The sequence below is a fragment of the Vombatus ursinus genome, unplaced genomic scaffold (assembly GCF_900497805.2).
Source record: "Vombatus ursinus unplaced genomic scaffold, bare-nosed wombat genome assembly UNPS02014894.1, whole genome shotgun sequence".
NCBI classification, from domain to species: domain Eukaryota; kingdom Metazoa; phylum Chordata; class Mammalia; order Diprotodontia; family Vombatidae; genus Vombatus; species Vombatus ursinus.
The window spans coordinates 761,532-777,953 of NW_020954672.1; the positions used below are offsets into that span (position 1 = coordinate 761,532).

Sequence of the window (16,422 nt, forward strand, 5' to 3'; positions counted from 1 at the left end):
CATGGTCTATCAAATCATGGAATTAGGTTACCTCCATATAATTCTCTCTCTCTCTCTCTCTCTCTCTCTCTGTTTCTCTCCTCCACCTCTCTCTCCCCCATTCCTTCCCTCCTGATCTTCAGTTTCCTCTAATCCACTGTTTTATATTTTGTTGCTTACAAACACAACCAAACCAGTCAATTGAGAATAGAATATTCATTAAGCATCTACCAAGTGCCAGGCATTGCTGCCCCCTTACTTTAAAAACAAAACAAAACAAAACAAAACAAAACAAAACAAAACAATCCTCTCTCGACCTTGCCTCCCCCTAAGCTATCACTCACTATCTCTTTTACCTTTCTTGCCAAACTCCTAGAAAAATTCAATTATATTTTTAACTGGCTACTTCACTTCACTTGCTCAATCTCAACTCACAAGGCTTTATATTATGTATTAAGACCTTATCACTCAACCTAAAACTATCTCTTAACTGTCAAACCCAATAGCCATTTCCCAAACCTTATCTTTGTTGACCTCCCAGCAGCATTTGATACCACTGACTCACCTATCTGGAATACTCTTTCTTTTTTGGGTTTCCATTCCATCACTCTCTTTGGGTTCTTCATCTACCTAACTGACTGCTTCTTATTTTCCGAATTGTGGACTCAACTCCAAGGCTCTGACCTGATTTTTCTCCCTGTTTTGATGACTTAATTAGCTTTATGGGTTCAATAATCATTCCTACACAGGTGGCTCCCAGATCCAGTTCTACTTTCTTTCTTAAGCTCCAGTTTTATATCAACCAGATAATTGCTCATTGAACATTTCTAACTGGATGTCATACCAACATCTCAAGCCCAACTTGATCCAAACAGAACTTATTGTCCTCCCTGGAAACCCACTTATCCCCTTAACTTTCCTAATTCTCTTCACAGAGTTACATTATAATAGCTTTGTATATGTTGCAAATATGTTTACATGTGTCCATATTATTTCCCTCAATAGAATGTAAGCTCCTTAAGGGCAGGGATGTTCTTTTTTTTTATTTGCTTAAAGACTTAAGGATTGCCCATCATAGTACCTGAAACATTGTAGGTATTTATATAATTGTTTGTTGATTTATTGATCAATTAACACAAAAAATGTATAAAAAAACTACCCCTAATCCTAGGAGGAAGATAAATAAAAATAGATACAAAATACTATTATTGTAATATGTATTCCTCCCAAGACCACCCCACCCTTTTCTTCCTTTCTTGAAACTTGGGAAAACTCACTTCATAGGAAAGTAGACTTTTTATACAGACCATAAACACAACTGCTATGAATATGAATTCAGAATCTAACATTTTAGCTTGACTCATTAGTCAAAATTTCTTTATCATAATGTTAGGCAAAGCAATCATTAACAAACAGACTTAGGCAAATAGGTAAGAGTCCTGTGAGCCCTGGATAATTAGCTCATTTTCCCATTCTCCAACCTTCAATCCCCAGGGTCATTGATGTGAAATGGCAGATAGGAATAAAAGCCACAGATCAAGGCAACTTAGCATTTGTGAAGGGCATACTATGTGCCAGGGACTGTGCTAAGGATAGGTGACTTTTGAGTTGACAAGAAATTTCCTGGGTTGGTATGTGTACTTTAAAAGTGATCCCTGAACCTACAGCAGGGGAGGGTTCCTCCACAGTCAGAACCCGTTGCTCTGCATTTTTCCATCTTCAGAACAACTGGGGTTATGTCAAGAAGAGACAGGTTTTCATGGCTAGCACCCACCTTTGTTCCGGTCATGCCGTGCACTCTCCTTCTAACAGGAGTAGGCTACCAGGGTCATACTCACCAGTCCTCGGAGCGCACCCGGATAAACACAGAGACGAGCCGATCAGGAGGTGCAAGCACTCGAACTTTATTCAGAGACCATCACAGCAAGGCCAAGCAGGAAAGCAAGAGCAGGAGCAAGAGAGCGAGCTCCAATCCCTACCGCCCCTTATATACCTTCCTAGCCCCTCCTCCTCAGCCTGCCTACTAGTGATTGGTTGTAGGATCAGATACCGGAAGGGGATGTCTGGGGTTAGCATTGCACCAAGGGAGAGGACGTGACAAAGGAAGCTAGGCCCAGATACTGGAAGAAGGCATCTGGGTTTAGCACTGCACCAAGGGAGAGGACGTGACAAAGGAAGCTAGGCCTAGATACCAGAAGGAGGTGTCTGGGGTTAGCGCTGCACCTAGGGAGAGGACTAGACAAAGGAAGCTCGTTCTCTGCCATCCCACTCCCACGTGGCACAGCCCCCTGCCTCGGGAGTGTGAGCTCCAGTTACTTCCCTGTATCCTGTCCCTGCCCCATCTTGCCACATCCCCCACGTGGCACGTAGCCAACATCAGACAATCCCTCACACACCTTTATTTTGGAAAGCCTGGACTTTACCACTTTTCCTAGGAGCCTCACTGTCATAACAAACATCCGTCATTTCCAAGTCCTGATCAAATGGCTGTGTTCCCAGTGAACACCTGTACATCTCCACTCAGGGAATGGGTCACTAAGACACTAACACTCTTGAAAGAATGCCCAGAAAGTAATCTGCTGACTTGTGGAATAATCATTGAACTCCCACGATAAGAAGGGCATTAACTATGTAAAGATTCAAGAAATATATGACAGAAAAAAGTGGGTGGGTTATGTAATTTTAACTAGAAACAATATAACCAAATGCTACACTAATATCTATGGAATATTAAAGACTTTACATTGCCCACATTGAACATCAGTCAAGTTTACTGAGCTTAAAACAACATGTTTTACAGCATGTGTCCTACTCCTCCATTATCTGAAGGTTCATAGGTTGAGATAATTTCCTACATACTTCTTTTACAGCAATAGATGACGTTTAGCTATTGTCCCAAAGAGAATGGATAGAAATCTGTTCAATACTTGTTAGACTCCAAGAAGTAATGGTTGGTGGAGGTTTTAGGGTTTACATAAGACAAATCCTGGAAGAGACTATAGAAAGGTGCTGAACCCACTCAATAAATGCTTAAGTCCAGGTAGGCCCTGAAAACTACAATCATAGCTTTGGGTGAGCCTTGGTCGTTATTGTCAGGTATACAACATACCTGAGGAAAGCATTGAAATCCTGAATTACCTTTGTCTTTGTGCTGGACAAATCTGTCAGCTTGGGAAAGATGAATGAATCTGGGAATTCCTGGCTCTTTCCTGGATCTGAGAGTTGCCATCTTTGCGCTCTTCCGCTTCCCCCATTCCGTTGCCCCACTTCATCCCACACAGGTGACTGTATTATTGCTCTTTCTGCTGCAGTTGGTGAGGAAAAAAAGAAAGTTCGAAGCGTATACCATGAAATGATCCAAAAGAAGTGTAGGTAAGTGTGAGTGAAGCGCGTGGAAGAATAGATCTCAGAGAAGAGCACTGAGAAATCTGTGGCTAAGAAATATAATTTTAACCTGTATCATATACACATTCATAAGACTACCTCCGAGAAAAGTGCCTTAAAGGAAATTCGAAAGCAGAAACTGTCAGGTAGCTGGCTCGTTGGTCTAGGGGTATGATTCTCGCTTCGGGTGCGAGAGGTCCCGGGTTCAAATCCCGGACGAGCCCAGGATTGCTTTATTGTTTGAATCACCTTTAAACTTCTGGCTCAGAAAGGACAACTGACCACTATCAATTTCCAGTACAATTTGGGGCTATTGTTAGTAACTAACGGTTTCATTAAACCCAAATTACAAACTTCTTTGAGAACTAGTGTCTTTCTTGAACCCTGAAATTCGGATATTGGATAAGCCCTACTACCTGAAAGTAAATTTTTTTTTACATAAAGGCATAATGCCTGGCATTTAATAAATGCTTGTTGACTTGTTGACTATAAGATGAGGAAACCATGTGTGTTGCCCAAAAAGCATTTATTAAGCGCCTGATAAGTGATAGACCCAGGATAATTAGGTTCACTTCTGTGAGGACGACGAGCTGGGGTGCGCACTTAGGAAGGCAACTTAGTATGATGAAGGCTCTTGAGATAGCACCATGAGAGGATGTAATAAAGGAACTGAGAAACCTGAAGAAGAAGAAAAGTGAAAGGGAACAGCGTTTATTAAGTGCTTACTATGTGCCAGGCTACCTGCTAAGCGCTTTTAAAATAGCACATTTAATCTTCAAAACCGTGTGAGGCACCCTTTTGCAGCTGAGAACACTGAGGAACTACACAGAGGTTAAGTAACTTGGCCATGCTCACATAGCTCATAAGATCTAAAGTCGGATTTGAACTCGTTTTCCCAAATTCCAGGCCCAGCGCGCTATGTCCTGCACTACCTAGCTGCCCGAAGAAGGGAAATCTTTGGGGGTTGATGCCTGTCAAATACTACAATTGAAAATCAATTTCCAGTCCATACTGAAACCAGAGACTCAATCAGGTCTTCCTTTTCCTCTCCATTTGAAACTTAGATTAAACACTTAATAAATAATATTTAAAAATCTATTTAGCTGGAGTAAGACAAAAAGGAAGGCCTCTTCTAGGTACAAATTAGAGATGTTATTATGTCTGGCTCCATAGCTCAGGGGTTAGAGCACTGGTCTTGTAAACCAGGGGTCGCGAGTTCAAATCTCGCTGGGGCCTCCTCGAAAACATTTTTAAACAAGAACTAGACATCAAACTATACCTTACTCTTCAACTCAAGTACACAGACTATATAACGTAACCCCCTTCCTACCACCTTTAATTTAAGGTTCATTGTCTGATTCGACAAATGGGAAGTCACTAAATCTAGAAACTCCTCTTTATTTTACAAACTATAACCAAGAACAGAATTCCCTAAATCCAGTACAAAACAAGGAAAGCGTCCCTTGCAGAAGGAATCGGGAGTCTTAAATCTACCCAGTCCCGGGAAGGGTGCGGCTGTGTGCACTGCCGAATCCGAGATGTGGAAGGGCTCTTGGAGACTCAGTCACAGCTGGAGACACTTCTTTGGGAGTGGGACCTTGGGGCAGCAGAACAAATTACATGCATTCGGATTTATAAACAGGAAAGGCCTGGTTTGAGGAAGGGTCGCCTCCCAATCTGGGGGCAAGATGGAAAGGATGCAGTCTTCAAACTCCGCCCCTCTCCAAGCACCGGAAGAAGCTCTATGGTCAAGCCACTTCCGTGCCTGCAGTTCGCCTGTCCGATAATTATTCCTCGAGGCGCAAACTAGGGTAGAGAACGTAGGAATAATGGGCTAAAGTCCCAAAGGCTCCTTTTTCTCTTTGAAGCTTTTCCTTCCTGCTCCTATTTCTTCAGAGAACCCGCCTTTCCCTAGGTTCTGGAGATCTCTCCAAATTCTGGCTCCCTGCGTCCGCCTGGAACCCAAAACAAAGATGCCGCGTAGTGCGGAGGAAGCTTGGCCTCATCTCTAAATAAGACCCGGGTAAAACTATCCTACTTTGTGCTAAATTATGTTGTAACAAGAGAGACTGGAGAGAGCGATTAGGTAGGGAGGTAGGAGAATCCACGAAAATATTTAAGGTGCGACTGCTGCTAATTGTTTCAAAGGAGGTATATAATCTGCAAAACATTCACTCTAGTCTGGCTACGTATGTACTCTTTTTTACCTTTAGTTTTACCACGAACCCTGAACCAATCACATTTGCTCCTGTAATAAATGGCAATAAAGTGGGGAGGTTTCCCGAAGAATACATTACTCTATCACAACACATCCAGAGAGCAAGAAAGGGAAGAAAATTCAAGGGCATGGTGGGTACAGGCTACAGGAGAGGACACTGAGTCTCTGGGAAGATGTTTAGGCTGGAAGAGGCTGGTGAAGATTCTGTCAGGACAATAGAGAACTCTTTTAGGGTCCTGGCTCGGCCATTCAAGTTATCTATTCCACCTCCCTTGGTGTCCCATGAAAATTGGATATGCATTTCTGGCCTTCTGTTTACCACAGGGCCTCCACTCAAATCATCATCCCTTGCAGATCTTGGATTCTTACTTTGGAACCATCCTGGCTGCTAGACTACCTCCCAGACTATCCCCACAGCCTGCCACTGAGCTCTCACCTTCCTCCTCTTTCTATCTACCATGTATGTTTTATCTTTTTTAAGACTTATGAGGGCTGGGACTATCTTGCTTACTTGTATTTGTATCCTTCCTTCACTGTTTAACACAGAGCCTGGCTTATAGTAAGCTCTTGATAAAGCTCTCCAAAAATTTAGAACAATAACTAACATTTTTATAGCATTTTTGTTATTCCATTTTTTTCTTCACAACCACCCTGCAAGTAGGTGTTATTATTACCCCATTTTACAGAAGAGAAAACTGAGCCAGAGAGGTTAAGCGACTTGTCTCGAGTCACAGGGCTAGTATATAAGGGAGGATTCAGGCTCAGGTCTTTTTGACTCCAAATTCAAGTCTATTCAATGTATCACCTAGCTGCCTCAAATCTATCTATCTATCTATCTATCTATCTGTCTATCTATCTATCTATCTGTCTGTCTATCTATCTATTCATCTATCTTCTATCTATCATCTACCTATATACCAATCTACATTCTTCTAAGTTTTGTTAAAAAGGAAAGATAAACAGCACAGGACCAAGGACAGAGCTCCCTTTGAGTTGATATCTACTTATTAATGACTACTCTCAGGGAGGGTCATTCCTCCTCCCCTTATGAGTAGTAATAAAAGTTCTGTTAACTGTATCCCTGTGTGATGCTCTTCATCCAAATTCTGCTGAATTACAATATGTCTTGTGAGGAATTGTTTACTTCTTATTTTTCTGGAATGTTTTTAATAGCTTAACTGGTAGATAAGAGAACTAGATTGGAGTTTTTTATGGAAAACCTTACATAGCACCTCCATTGTTCTGGTTTTTAGCTCACAACCCAGCATTGAATGACCTTACTCTTTATACTGCTTCCCATATTTAAGTCTGACTTTGTCAACCTTTCTTTGTCGCTGTTCATGTCACTGATAGTCACCAAATGGCACCAATAGGAGACTGCCCTACATCAAGAAGGGTAACAGTAGATAGATAGAAGTTGATACCAGTGAAATAAGGTAAACTCTGAGGGTCTTTCCCTTCCAGATTGATTCTTTTATGAAGGCAAACTAGGCCATCTTTTGCCTTCATTCTTACCTAGCCTTTAATTACTGAATGGGCATTGCCTCAGACAAACTGAGAACTGGGAAAGACCTTAGCTTAAAAAGGCCAAGGTCTCACACTGCTTCCAGGTCAGTTGTCCTGACCTATATCTTGCCACTGGACTCCTGATGACTCTGGAGGAGAGAGTGAGTCTGATGACTGCACTTAAATCAGACTCACTTAAATCTAATTCATTTGCAAGTCAAGATATCACCCTCCTGAAGTCACAGGTCTTCTTCAAGAACAAAGGACAAACAACAACAACAACAACAAAGAGTAATGGATGAGGGCAGGGATACAGAGAACTTAACTCTAACTGCAATCCAGCAAGAGGCTGGTGTGTGTGTGTGTTTGTTTGTGTAATGCCCAAGGTATGGATTTATTAGCCTTAGCATACATTTATCCTGAAAAGTGGGGGAGGGGGGAAATGTCACACCAGTCAAACCAGTTTTCATATACACACATACATATACATACACATGTATATATACATGTATACATACAGTATATATCATATATGTATATATATATTGTTTTTACATAGTTGCTCGCATGTTGTCTCTCCTCAGACTGTGAGCTCCCTTAGAGCAGAGATTGTCTTTTGCCTTTCTCTGTATCCCCACTGCTTAGCACAATGGTGGACACATAGTAGGTGCTTAATAAATGGTTATTGACTGATTAACTAGTAGCTTAAAACTGCACCAAGACTTTTGGGGACACCCTGTATAAGATAGTGATGCTATTTCCTGACATTTCCCTCTCTCCTTCCCATACATAATGAAACAGGATAGCTGTTTTGCCAGGGCAACTAAGTTTCTGGAAATCCTCTCAAAGTGCTTACAGAAAATGGGGGGAAAAATCTTTCCCAGATCATCTCACAAATTCCTATGCATATGTCAGGAAATAATGATGTTATATTTATGTCAGTATTTTTCTTTATTCAAGTCAAATGCTCTCAGCTCTCCCAAGCACCACAATTACATCCTTCCCAGTTTTCTCCCTCCATGGCTTCACTTTCCCCAAAGAGACTTCCAACTGATACCTTATACCCTTTAGTGTTGTACTGAGGAAAAAATCCTGAATATGGAGTCCACATCCCTGCATCCAACTCCCAGTGCTGCCACTCTTACCATTTCTCTCAAGGTCTCAGTTTCCTCTCTATAAAATGAAGTGGGTTTGTGTTTGTCTCCTAAGGGCATGGAAGCAAACAATCTTCCCAGCAATTGGACATAAAAGAGCCACAGCACACACCCAAAATATTAGCTCATAGGATCCATGCATCATAGACTACCTGGTGTTTTCTCTAAATGCATGGCATGAAGGAGAACATTTTAAGTCTATGAACACTGGACTCTCCCCAAATGACCTAACACAAACTTGGCTTATGTGTTGGTTGGTTTTGTTGGACTGCTTCTCCTCCTCTCTTTTTTTATTCTAATTTTTGTTACAGTGGATGACTCCTTGGGAAAGGAGAGGGGAGGGACATATTTGGAAGGGAAGATGATATAAAAACAAGCACCATGTAGACTGACTAATGAGATCCCAGTCCTGGGAGCTGGGGCAGGGGACCCATGTGGCTGGGGAACCTGCTTCCAACAAACATAATGGAGGCTACTGCTTCCTACTTCACAGTATGTACATGTATTCTACCACTGCTTCCAGGCCATTTTCACTGTGTTTTTTAAATTGACTATCCAGCAGAAGCTAGATGTGTGTGCATATAAAGTCCTTAGATGAAAAAAAAAAAATAAAGTCCTTAGATGGAGGAACTTTTTTTGGTCTGGCTTCCTTAGAATGAGGAGGCTAAACTGATCTGGGCCTCCAACCCACAGCACCCCTTGGCTGTCTTTCACCCACGCTGAGGCCTATGAACATATAGCCCTGCTCTTGCTTCTGTCTCTGTCATACCTACAGTTTTCTGCCCCTTGGCAAAGAAGTATCAGAGCTGGCTTTGACTTTGTGAGCTTCAAAAGGGAGAAAGAGTGAGCTGCAGTGGTCCAGGAACTGGTGTCCACACCAGAGTTTATTGGCAGCTGAATCCAATAAGGAGTGATCTACGGGATCCAGTCCCACAGTGAATTTGAATAGGAACCAGGATACTGGTTTATTCAAATAAGGGAGCAATTATTACATGGACTACAGATTTGGAAGTGAACTTTAAGAGACAAATACTTCTAATAACCACTTTAAGTCTGAGTACAGTGTACTTTTCCAGAGATGGAGGGGGTAAGGTGTAGGAAACACTATTAGGAGGATGTTGTTTAGTAATTCTGTCCTTGCCACATTTTCTCAGTAAATATCCTTTTTGTAAAAGCTAATTAATGGTAATTGGTAAAATGATACTTGGGCAATAATCAATGTTATAGGTGATGTTGAGGAGACATTAACTAATACTGGTTAGATGATATTGAAGAGATAATTTAGTCATTGATACTGGGAGAACACACTGTAATGGTGACTTGCCACCAATAGCGTTAAAAAGATATTGAGACCCTGTAGGGGTACATCTAGAACACTGAAGGGAAGATATACTCTTACTCTGCTTATGCATCTTGCCAGGGAGAGTGAGAATTAGGGTAAGGGACCCCAAAGTATATGTAGACTACACAAGATATCAATAGAACTTTTTAAAAATATCATGACATTCTAGCCCCATGACTACAGCTTGTAAAAGGATATGCTACAGTGGATGTACCATATGACTTTGATTAGCCAATTCCATATGATCTGTTATTTTTACTTCTGTAGAAATTCCCTAACTACCTGCTAGGCTTTCAGCTAGAACATGATCACGTTTTGTAGACCCTGTATTCCTATAGCACACTGATTTTGTTCATCTGAAGGGTGTGCCATTGCAGATTGTTGCTTGGGTCCAGAATTCATTTCTGATTCATTTCCAACTCTTGGAATGCTTAGCTTCCTTCAAGGTTCAGTTTAGGTATCACCTCCTATGGGAAGCTTTTCTTGATTACTCCTAATTATTTGTGCTCTCTTGCTTCTCAAATGAGGCTATCTGTGCTTATCTTCTTACATGTTGTATCCCGTAGTAGTGTAAGTTGTTTGAAGACAGGGACTGTTCTTCATTTTTTGGTCTTTGTATCTCTGGTATCTAGTACATCTTGTACAAAGTAGGGACCTGTTTAAAAAATGTTATTGAATTGAACAACTAATTTTTCATCCTAAATAGGATTGTCTTCTCAGGATGGTGTCTTATGATCCGTAAAGCACTGTGAAATTGTGAGGCATTATTTTGTGGGACTTTTGGTTAAAAGTCCTCCCCTGAAAACTTGGAGGCTAGGTGAAGAAGGGAGACCAGAATTGTGAGGGAACCCCATGAATGAGATAAATTTTCAAAGAAACATGGAATACTTAGCCTTGACACAATATAGGAGAGGCCAGACATGGTAGGCCGTGCCTATACTCTCTGTTCCTGGTGAGGCTGAGGCTGGTTATTATTTTGATTTTTGACCTGCAGTGAGGCTGAATTCTACACTAAATCTGGCAAAAATATACTGAGGTGTCAGGAGTAGAGGATCATCATAGGAGGGGTGCACCAGAAAACAGAACAGGTTAATGTTTCTGTGCTGATCTATATTAGGATGGCCCTGTACATGGGTGCCATACTTTTAGCCTGAAAGAGATAGAGAAATACTGTCTCACAAAAAAAAAAGTCATAAGAGGGCTAGAATAGCTGTTTTCTAGTATTTGAAGGGTTGTCATATGGAAGACGAATTAGACTTATTTTGTTTTATCATATACTAGGTTTCACTTTTCTTAAAATCAAAACAAACCACAACCTAAAGCAAATTTTAAAAAAATCTTGATCCTGCTATTTTTTAAATCTATCATTGTATCTTTCTCCTTTCCTTTACTGCCAAACCTCTAGAAACAACAGTTGCCATTCACTAACTCCGCTTTTATAGGACCTAGAAATCAGCTTCTATCCACTATTGCTCTGTTGAATCTGCCATTTTTTAGGTCATTAACAACTTCCTTATGGCTAAAATCAATGACACTTTTCTGTCTTTGACTTCCTCATAGTACTTGACACTATAGATCATTTCTTCTTTGAGACACTTTTAGCTTGACTTCCCAAATTCTGAGTTCTCATGGATTACCTTTAAGAAAGGAGTAGTGTCTCCTTTATTTGGCACCATGGATAACCCAGAGTCTGAGTGTTCCAGTAAACAATAGTCAACAAACAAGAAATGAAATGAGCTCATGTATTCTCTATACTTTTCAATAAGTTGTGTGATTGTAAAGATAAAATCTGCTAGAAAATAATTTATGAATACCTTCAACAAAGATACTCTTTTTCAAGTCAAGTCAATAAGCATTTATTAGGCACTTTCAGGCACCATGATAAGTGCTGAGGATACAAAGAAAAACAAGATCAGTCCCTTCACTCAAGGAGCTTGCAATCTAATAGGGGAGACAATGTGCAAATGACTATGAACAACACACATGATACCTTGTTTTTAATTTTTATTTTCAGAGAGAAGACACTAGCACTAAGTGAGAATTAAGAAGGCTTAGAGCAGAAGGTGGAATTTTATCTGGGACTTAAAGAAATACAGGGAAAGTCAGGAGGCAGAGTCACGAAGGAAGACCATTCTAGGCATAGGGTGACAGTGAAAATACACTGAATGCTTAGAATGCTCTCTCTCAACTCTGGCTTCCTTGATTTCCTTCAAGTCTAAGCAAAAATTCTGCCTTCTATAGGACACTTTCCCCAATACCTCTGAATTATACTTTCTTTCCTCTATTGATTATTTCCAATTTATCCTGTGTATACCATGATTATTTTCATGTTTGCAGTAGACTGGGATCACCTTAAGAGCAGAGGCTGGCTTTCTTTGTATCTCCAATGCTTAGCACAGTGCCTGGCATATAATAGTTGCTGAACAAATGGTTATTGACCATCTGACTGGACAAAGAATTGCAGTTTCTTGTGAAAGGAATTGTAAGGAAATCAGCGTCACTGTATGGTAGACTACAAGGAAGGAAGTAAATTTTAAGAAGACTGAAAAATCCAATTAAATTCAATAAACATTTATTAAGCACCTACTATGTTCCAGGCATTTGCTAAAAACTTGGGACACAAAAAGAAGTAAAAGACAGTCCCTTCCCCCAAGGAGCTTACAATCTAAAGGGAAAAGTGGGAAGGGGCAAGTTTTGAAGGGCTTTAAAAGTCAAGCAGATTATTCTCATAAAAATCTGTAGGAAAAGAGGTATGTTGTTGGGCAGGTTTTAATATTATTTTGGCCACTTGGGGAGGGTTATAATAAAGTCTGAGATCCCTTCCCCTCCCTTTACCACATACTTTTTGTATTCTTTTCTCTTTAATATACTGTAAAAATAAATTCTTCAATGCTTTTCAGTGCTTCAGTGGGAAAAATAAAATGTTTTCTCTGGTGAGGAGCCCTCTCTTTATACTTTGTTTAGTAGCTAGTCCTCCCATTTTTGTTTCTTTTATTGACATTTCTACTTACTGCTTTCTATTCTCCACATTCTACAGGCCCTTAGGTGACTGTGATTTTCAAATGGGTACACTACTATAATTCAACAAAATGGAAAGAACAAAAACAGCAACGATAAGATGAAACTGATATTACATAATCATATTGACTGCAGTGGTCCCAAAGAAGAGATGAAAACACAAACCTATCTCCCTTACTTGAAGAAGTTAGAGACAATTTGGAGCTTTGAATACAGTGACAAACTCAGATAATATGTTGTTTATTTTTCCTGACCTGATTTTTCCTCTCTTTCTTTTTTTACTCTTCGTCACAAGCGTAACTCATTGGAAATTGAATTGAATTTTGTCTTCTGTCTTAAGGAGACAAGGGGAGTAAGTACCTAGGTCCTGGTAAATTGACATTATTTTTTTTAAAATATGGATTAACATCTCCTTAAAGAGATACAAAAGGAATTCAATAGGTACAGACTAGCCTTTGGGCAACTCCTGTCTATATACTAGAAAGACTTCATGTTGAATGTGGGACCTGAGTTGGGCTTTGAGTGAAGGGAAGGACTACAGGAACAATGGTGCAAGAATGGGAAAGGGCAAGAAGAGAATGGATATGGGTAGTATTCTCGTTTTTAGGGTATGTAGAGTGTATAAAGGCAAGAAAACTGGAAAGGTAATTTGGAGTCTGATTCTGGAGGGCCTGGAATACCAAGGTTAAGAGTTTATATGTTCTTCTGTATTGAAGGGGTGCAGTACCCTATGCAATGATGAAAGCAAAGAAACAAGTAGAGACATGCATCATATCACGGGATAGCCATTGAACAAATCTTAAATGTTGATGGCAAAGGTGTTTATTTTTTAATTATTACATATATGACAATATACATATATTTTGGGGAACAGAGCCTTCATTGGAGGACCAGGTTAGCAGAAGTTGGTTGACCTCTTGTCGAGGCTGTTGTATGATTCTATTCAGGTATAGGTTGGACAGAATGGCTTTTGTGGTCCTTCCAACTCTGAGATTCTGTGGTTGTTTCTAAACTATTCTCCCCTTAATGACAAGACGCCAGGCGTTTACATTTTCCTCTTCTTTCAGGACAATTGTTCTTAGAAGTCATGGTGGCGTCAATTTTATATTTGTACATTTTAGAGGAATCTGGTCACAAGAAGATCATTTATAGCTCTTACAAAGAGCCTTTAGGAGTAGAAAGCAAAACCTGGGAGCTAGCAGAGGGCAAATCACATACTATTCCTATTCGGGAGACTTCTTTGCACCTGGGTTAATATCTACCTAGAGAGCAATGCATTTTGAAGATCTAAAGTGGTAGTGTAGTTATCGATGGTGAATGTGCTATTAATGTGATAACTAAATAAAAAAAAAACTTAAGCATCTGACTTCTGGAACTATTCTTGCCAGAGCTACTTACCCTATAAAGGGGATGCTATTGCGTGGCTCTTCCGAGTGCCCTTCGATAGCTCAGCTGGTAGAGCGGAGGACTGTAGGTTGTATATCTGTGGGAATCCTTAGGTCGCTGGTTCGATTCCGGCTCGAAGGAGATACCAACGTTTTAGAGACACATCCCCAACAAGTGTTCCTTCCTGAAGCTTGTTTGTTCAGAATCTCAGAAATGGGATTTCAGTAATACCTGACATTGACATTCTAGGCAAACTGCCCCTGCTATCCTGGGCTTTTGGAACACTCAAAACTCCTTCTGTATTCAGCTCTCTCTCTACCTTATCTCTTAATAATTCAATAATTCCTTAGGAATGTTGTTCAATTTTGAATCTTGGAAATGCCGGGTAAAAAACTTTTCTTGATTGATTTTTTTTTAACGTCCAGTAATAATACAGACCTTCAGTTTCTATTTTGACCCGGAACTCCGTAAGGAATTCTATCCTAGGACCTCAAACATTGCTCCCCTCTATATTGTCCCTCTCCCCATTACAACCCTTCCCCTTCTCTTCTCCCTCAGCCCCCCACCATTCTCCCTACTAGTAATTTATTCTGAATTAAGACTCTTAGGAGTAACTGCAAAAACTTTTTTTTTCAACTGGTATTTCATCAGGACTCGCCTCTTCAATAATCCAGATGAGTAGTCATACAGCAGTCACTGGAAGACCGGCAAGGCAGCTGATTCCTCATTGGGATAGCTGTAGTTTGGGGAAAGTTTTCCCTTAAATCTAACCCAAATCCGGTTCCCCGAAACTTCTACCCTTGCAACCTGTTCTCCTTCTCTCAGGTCACGTCCTCAGGGTGATGTTTATCTCTCAACATGTCTCACCTCCAACATACAGATTTGCCTATATTGCCATCTCAATATAATAGTTCTTATTTACAAAGCTTTAGAGTTTATTAAAAGTGTAAAGTAAAAAGGAGCCCTGATTTGGATACAGAATACTTGGTTTCTGCCCTTTACTATTACGCGTTGGGCAAGGCATGTCACCTCTCTGGGCCTCGGTTTCCTCATTTGTAAAATGATGGGCTTGGATTGGACTCTGCCTCCGAAGTTCTTTCTTTCTAACTTGGAATGCTATGGTCTTTGCTTTCTTCATGGTAATCCTGTGATTAGCATAATGAAAATGTTAAGTACCGTAGGAATTCTGAAGATGAGGGTGAGAAGACAAAAATTTACGCTTTTTGTGGTACGCGAGAGACACAACTAGTTCTAGATTATGGGGTGAATAATGCGTGTTAGATTACAAACACAAACAATCACGCAGAAAATGCTGGGTGCTTGGAACAGCAAAAATACGCGACCTCCTTCGAGCCGGAATCGAACCAGCGACCTAAGGATCACTATAGGTTACAAACTCTACAGTCCTCCGCTCTACCAGCTGAGCTATCGAAGGAGCATACAACATCAATTTTATGGTTGACATTTCAGATGAGATTATATAGTCTTTGGCGTTCATAAATTTTTTGAACCAGATTCATGTTTTTAAGGTTTATTCATTCAACAAATAACTGAGCGTCTACTATGGAGCAAGACACTGTGGGGGAATACTGTAATGAATACGGTGATCATTCCTTCTGTCAAAGAGGATACAAAATAGCAGAAAAGATCGGAGTATGCAAATTGCAATAACACGATCAGTCAGATTTAGACTAGAGAAGAAAAGAGTGGAGAGGTTTCTCTCCTGCAAATATGTGAAGGCCTATTAAATGGAAGAAAATTAGACTCACTTTGCTTGCTTTCAAAAGACGAAAAGGGAACAATGGGAATTAGAATTAGGAGTAAGGCAGATTTCGGCTCAGTATAGGGAATAACTTCCCCATCGCTGAGAGTTGTTCTAAGACAGATAGTATTGCTTACTACTGAGAAAGTTAATGAGGAAATTAAGTCCCCCATCCCTGGAGGTGTTTAAGTGGATGCTAGGTGACCATTTATAGGGGATATTGCAGAATGAATCCATGTAGTAGTCAGGGTGTTGGACAAGATGACCTCAAATATTTCACACTCCAAGATTCAGTGAATCTTAATAAGCCACAAAAGAAAAATAGAAGGTGTTTTAAGAGTTCCGAGTAGGATAAGATCACATTCTGTTGGAAGATCGAGGAGGGCTTCTGGGAAAAGTTGACATTTGAGTTTATCTTTGAGAGATGGGCAGCATTTAGCCGGGCAGAGATGGGTAGGGCTAAAGTACTTCGGCTGGGGTGGGGGGGTTGGGGGGGTGGAGGGTGGAGGTGAACCACCAAAGCAAAAGTAGAGGCTGAATAACATAGCACATGTTAAGGGAGTCACGAAATAGTTCATTTTGGTGGGTTTTTTTCAAAAGACTAAATTCCATTAAACATCTATTAAGCTACTGCTACTACTACTCTCAATAAAGTTTTCTTCTTTATCAGACT

At 40.4% G+C, this 16,422-nt stretch overlaps 4 non-coding genes across 4 annotated transcripts; 3 read left to right on the top strand and 1 right to left on the bottom strand.

The window, feature by feature from the left end:
- Window positions 1-3,515: 3,515 nt before the first annotated feature.
- On the top strand, window positions 3,516-3,587 carry TRNAP-CGG. The gene has a single exon. It is a non-coding gene; the product is annotated as a tRNA-Pro (tRNA).
- A 939-nt stretch (window positions 3,588-4,526) lies between these two features.
- TRNAT-UGU lies at window positions 4,527-4,599 on the top strand. Its single transcript has one exon. It is a non-coding gene; the product is annotated as a tRNA-Thr (tRNA).
- Window positions 4,600-14,038: 9,439 nt separating this feature from the next.
- Window positions 14,039-14,128, top strand: TRNAY-GUA. Its single transcript is given in 2 exon segments — window positions 14,039-14,075; window positions 14,093-14,128. It is a non-coding gene; the product is annotated as a tRNA-Tyr (tRNA).
- A 1,203-nt stretch (window positions 14,129-15,331) lies between these two features.
- TRNAY-GUA lies at window positions 15,332-15,422 on the bottom strand. Its single transcript is given in 2 exon segments — window positions 15,332-15,367; window positions 15,386-15,422. It is a non-coding gene; the product is annotated as a tRNA-Tyr (tRNA).
- Between the last annotated feature and the right edge of the window lie 1,000 nt (window positions 15,423-16,422).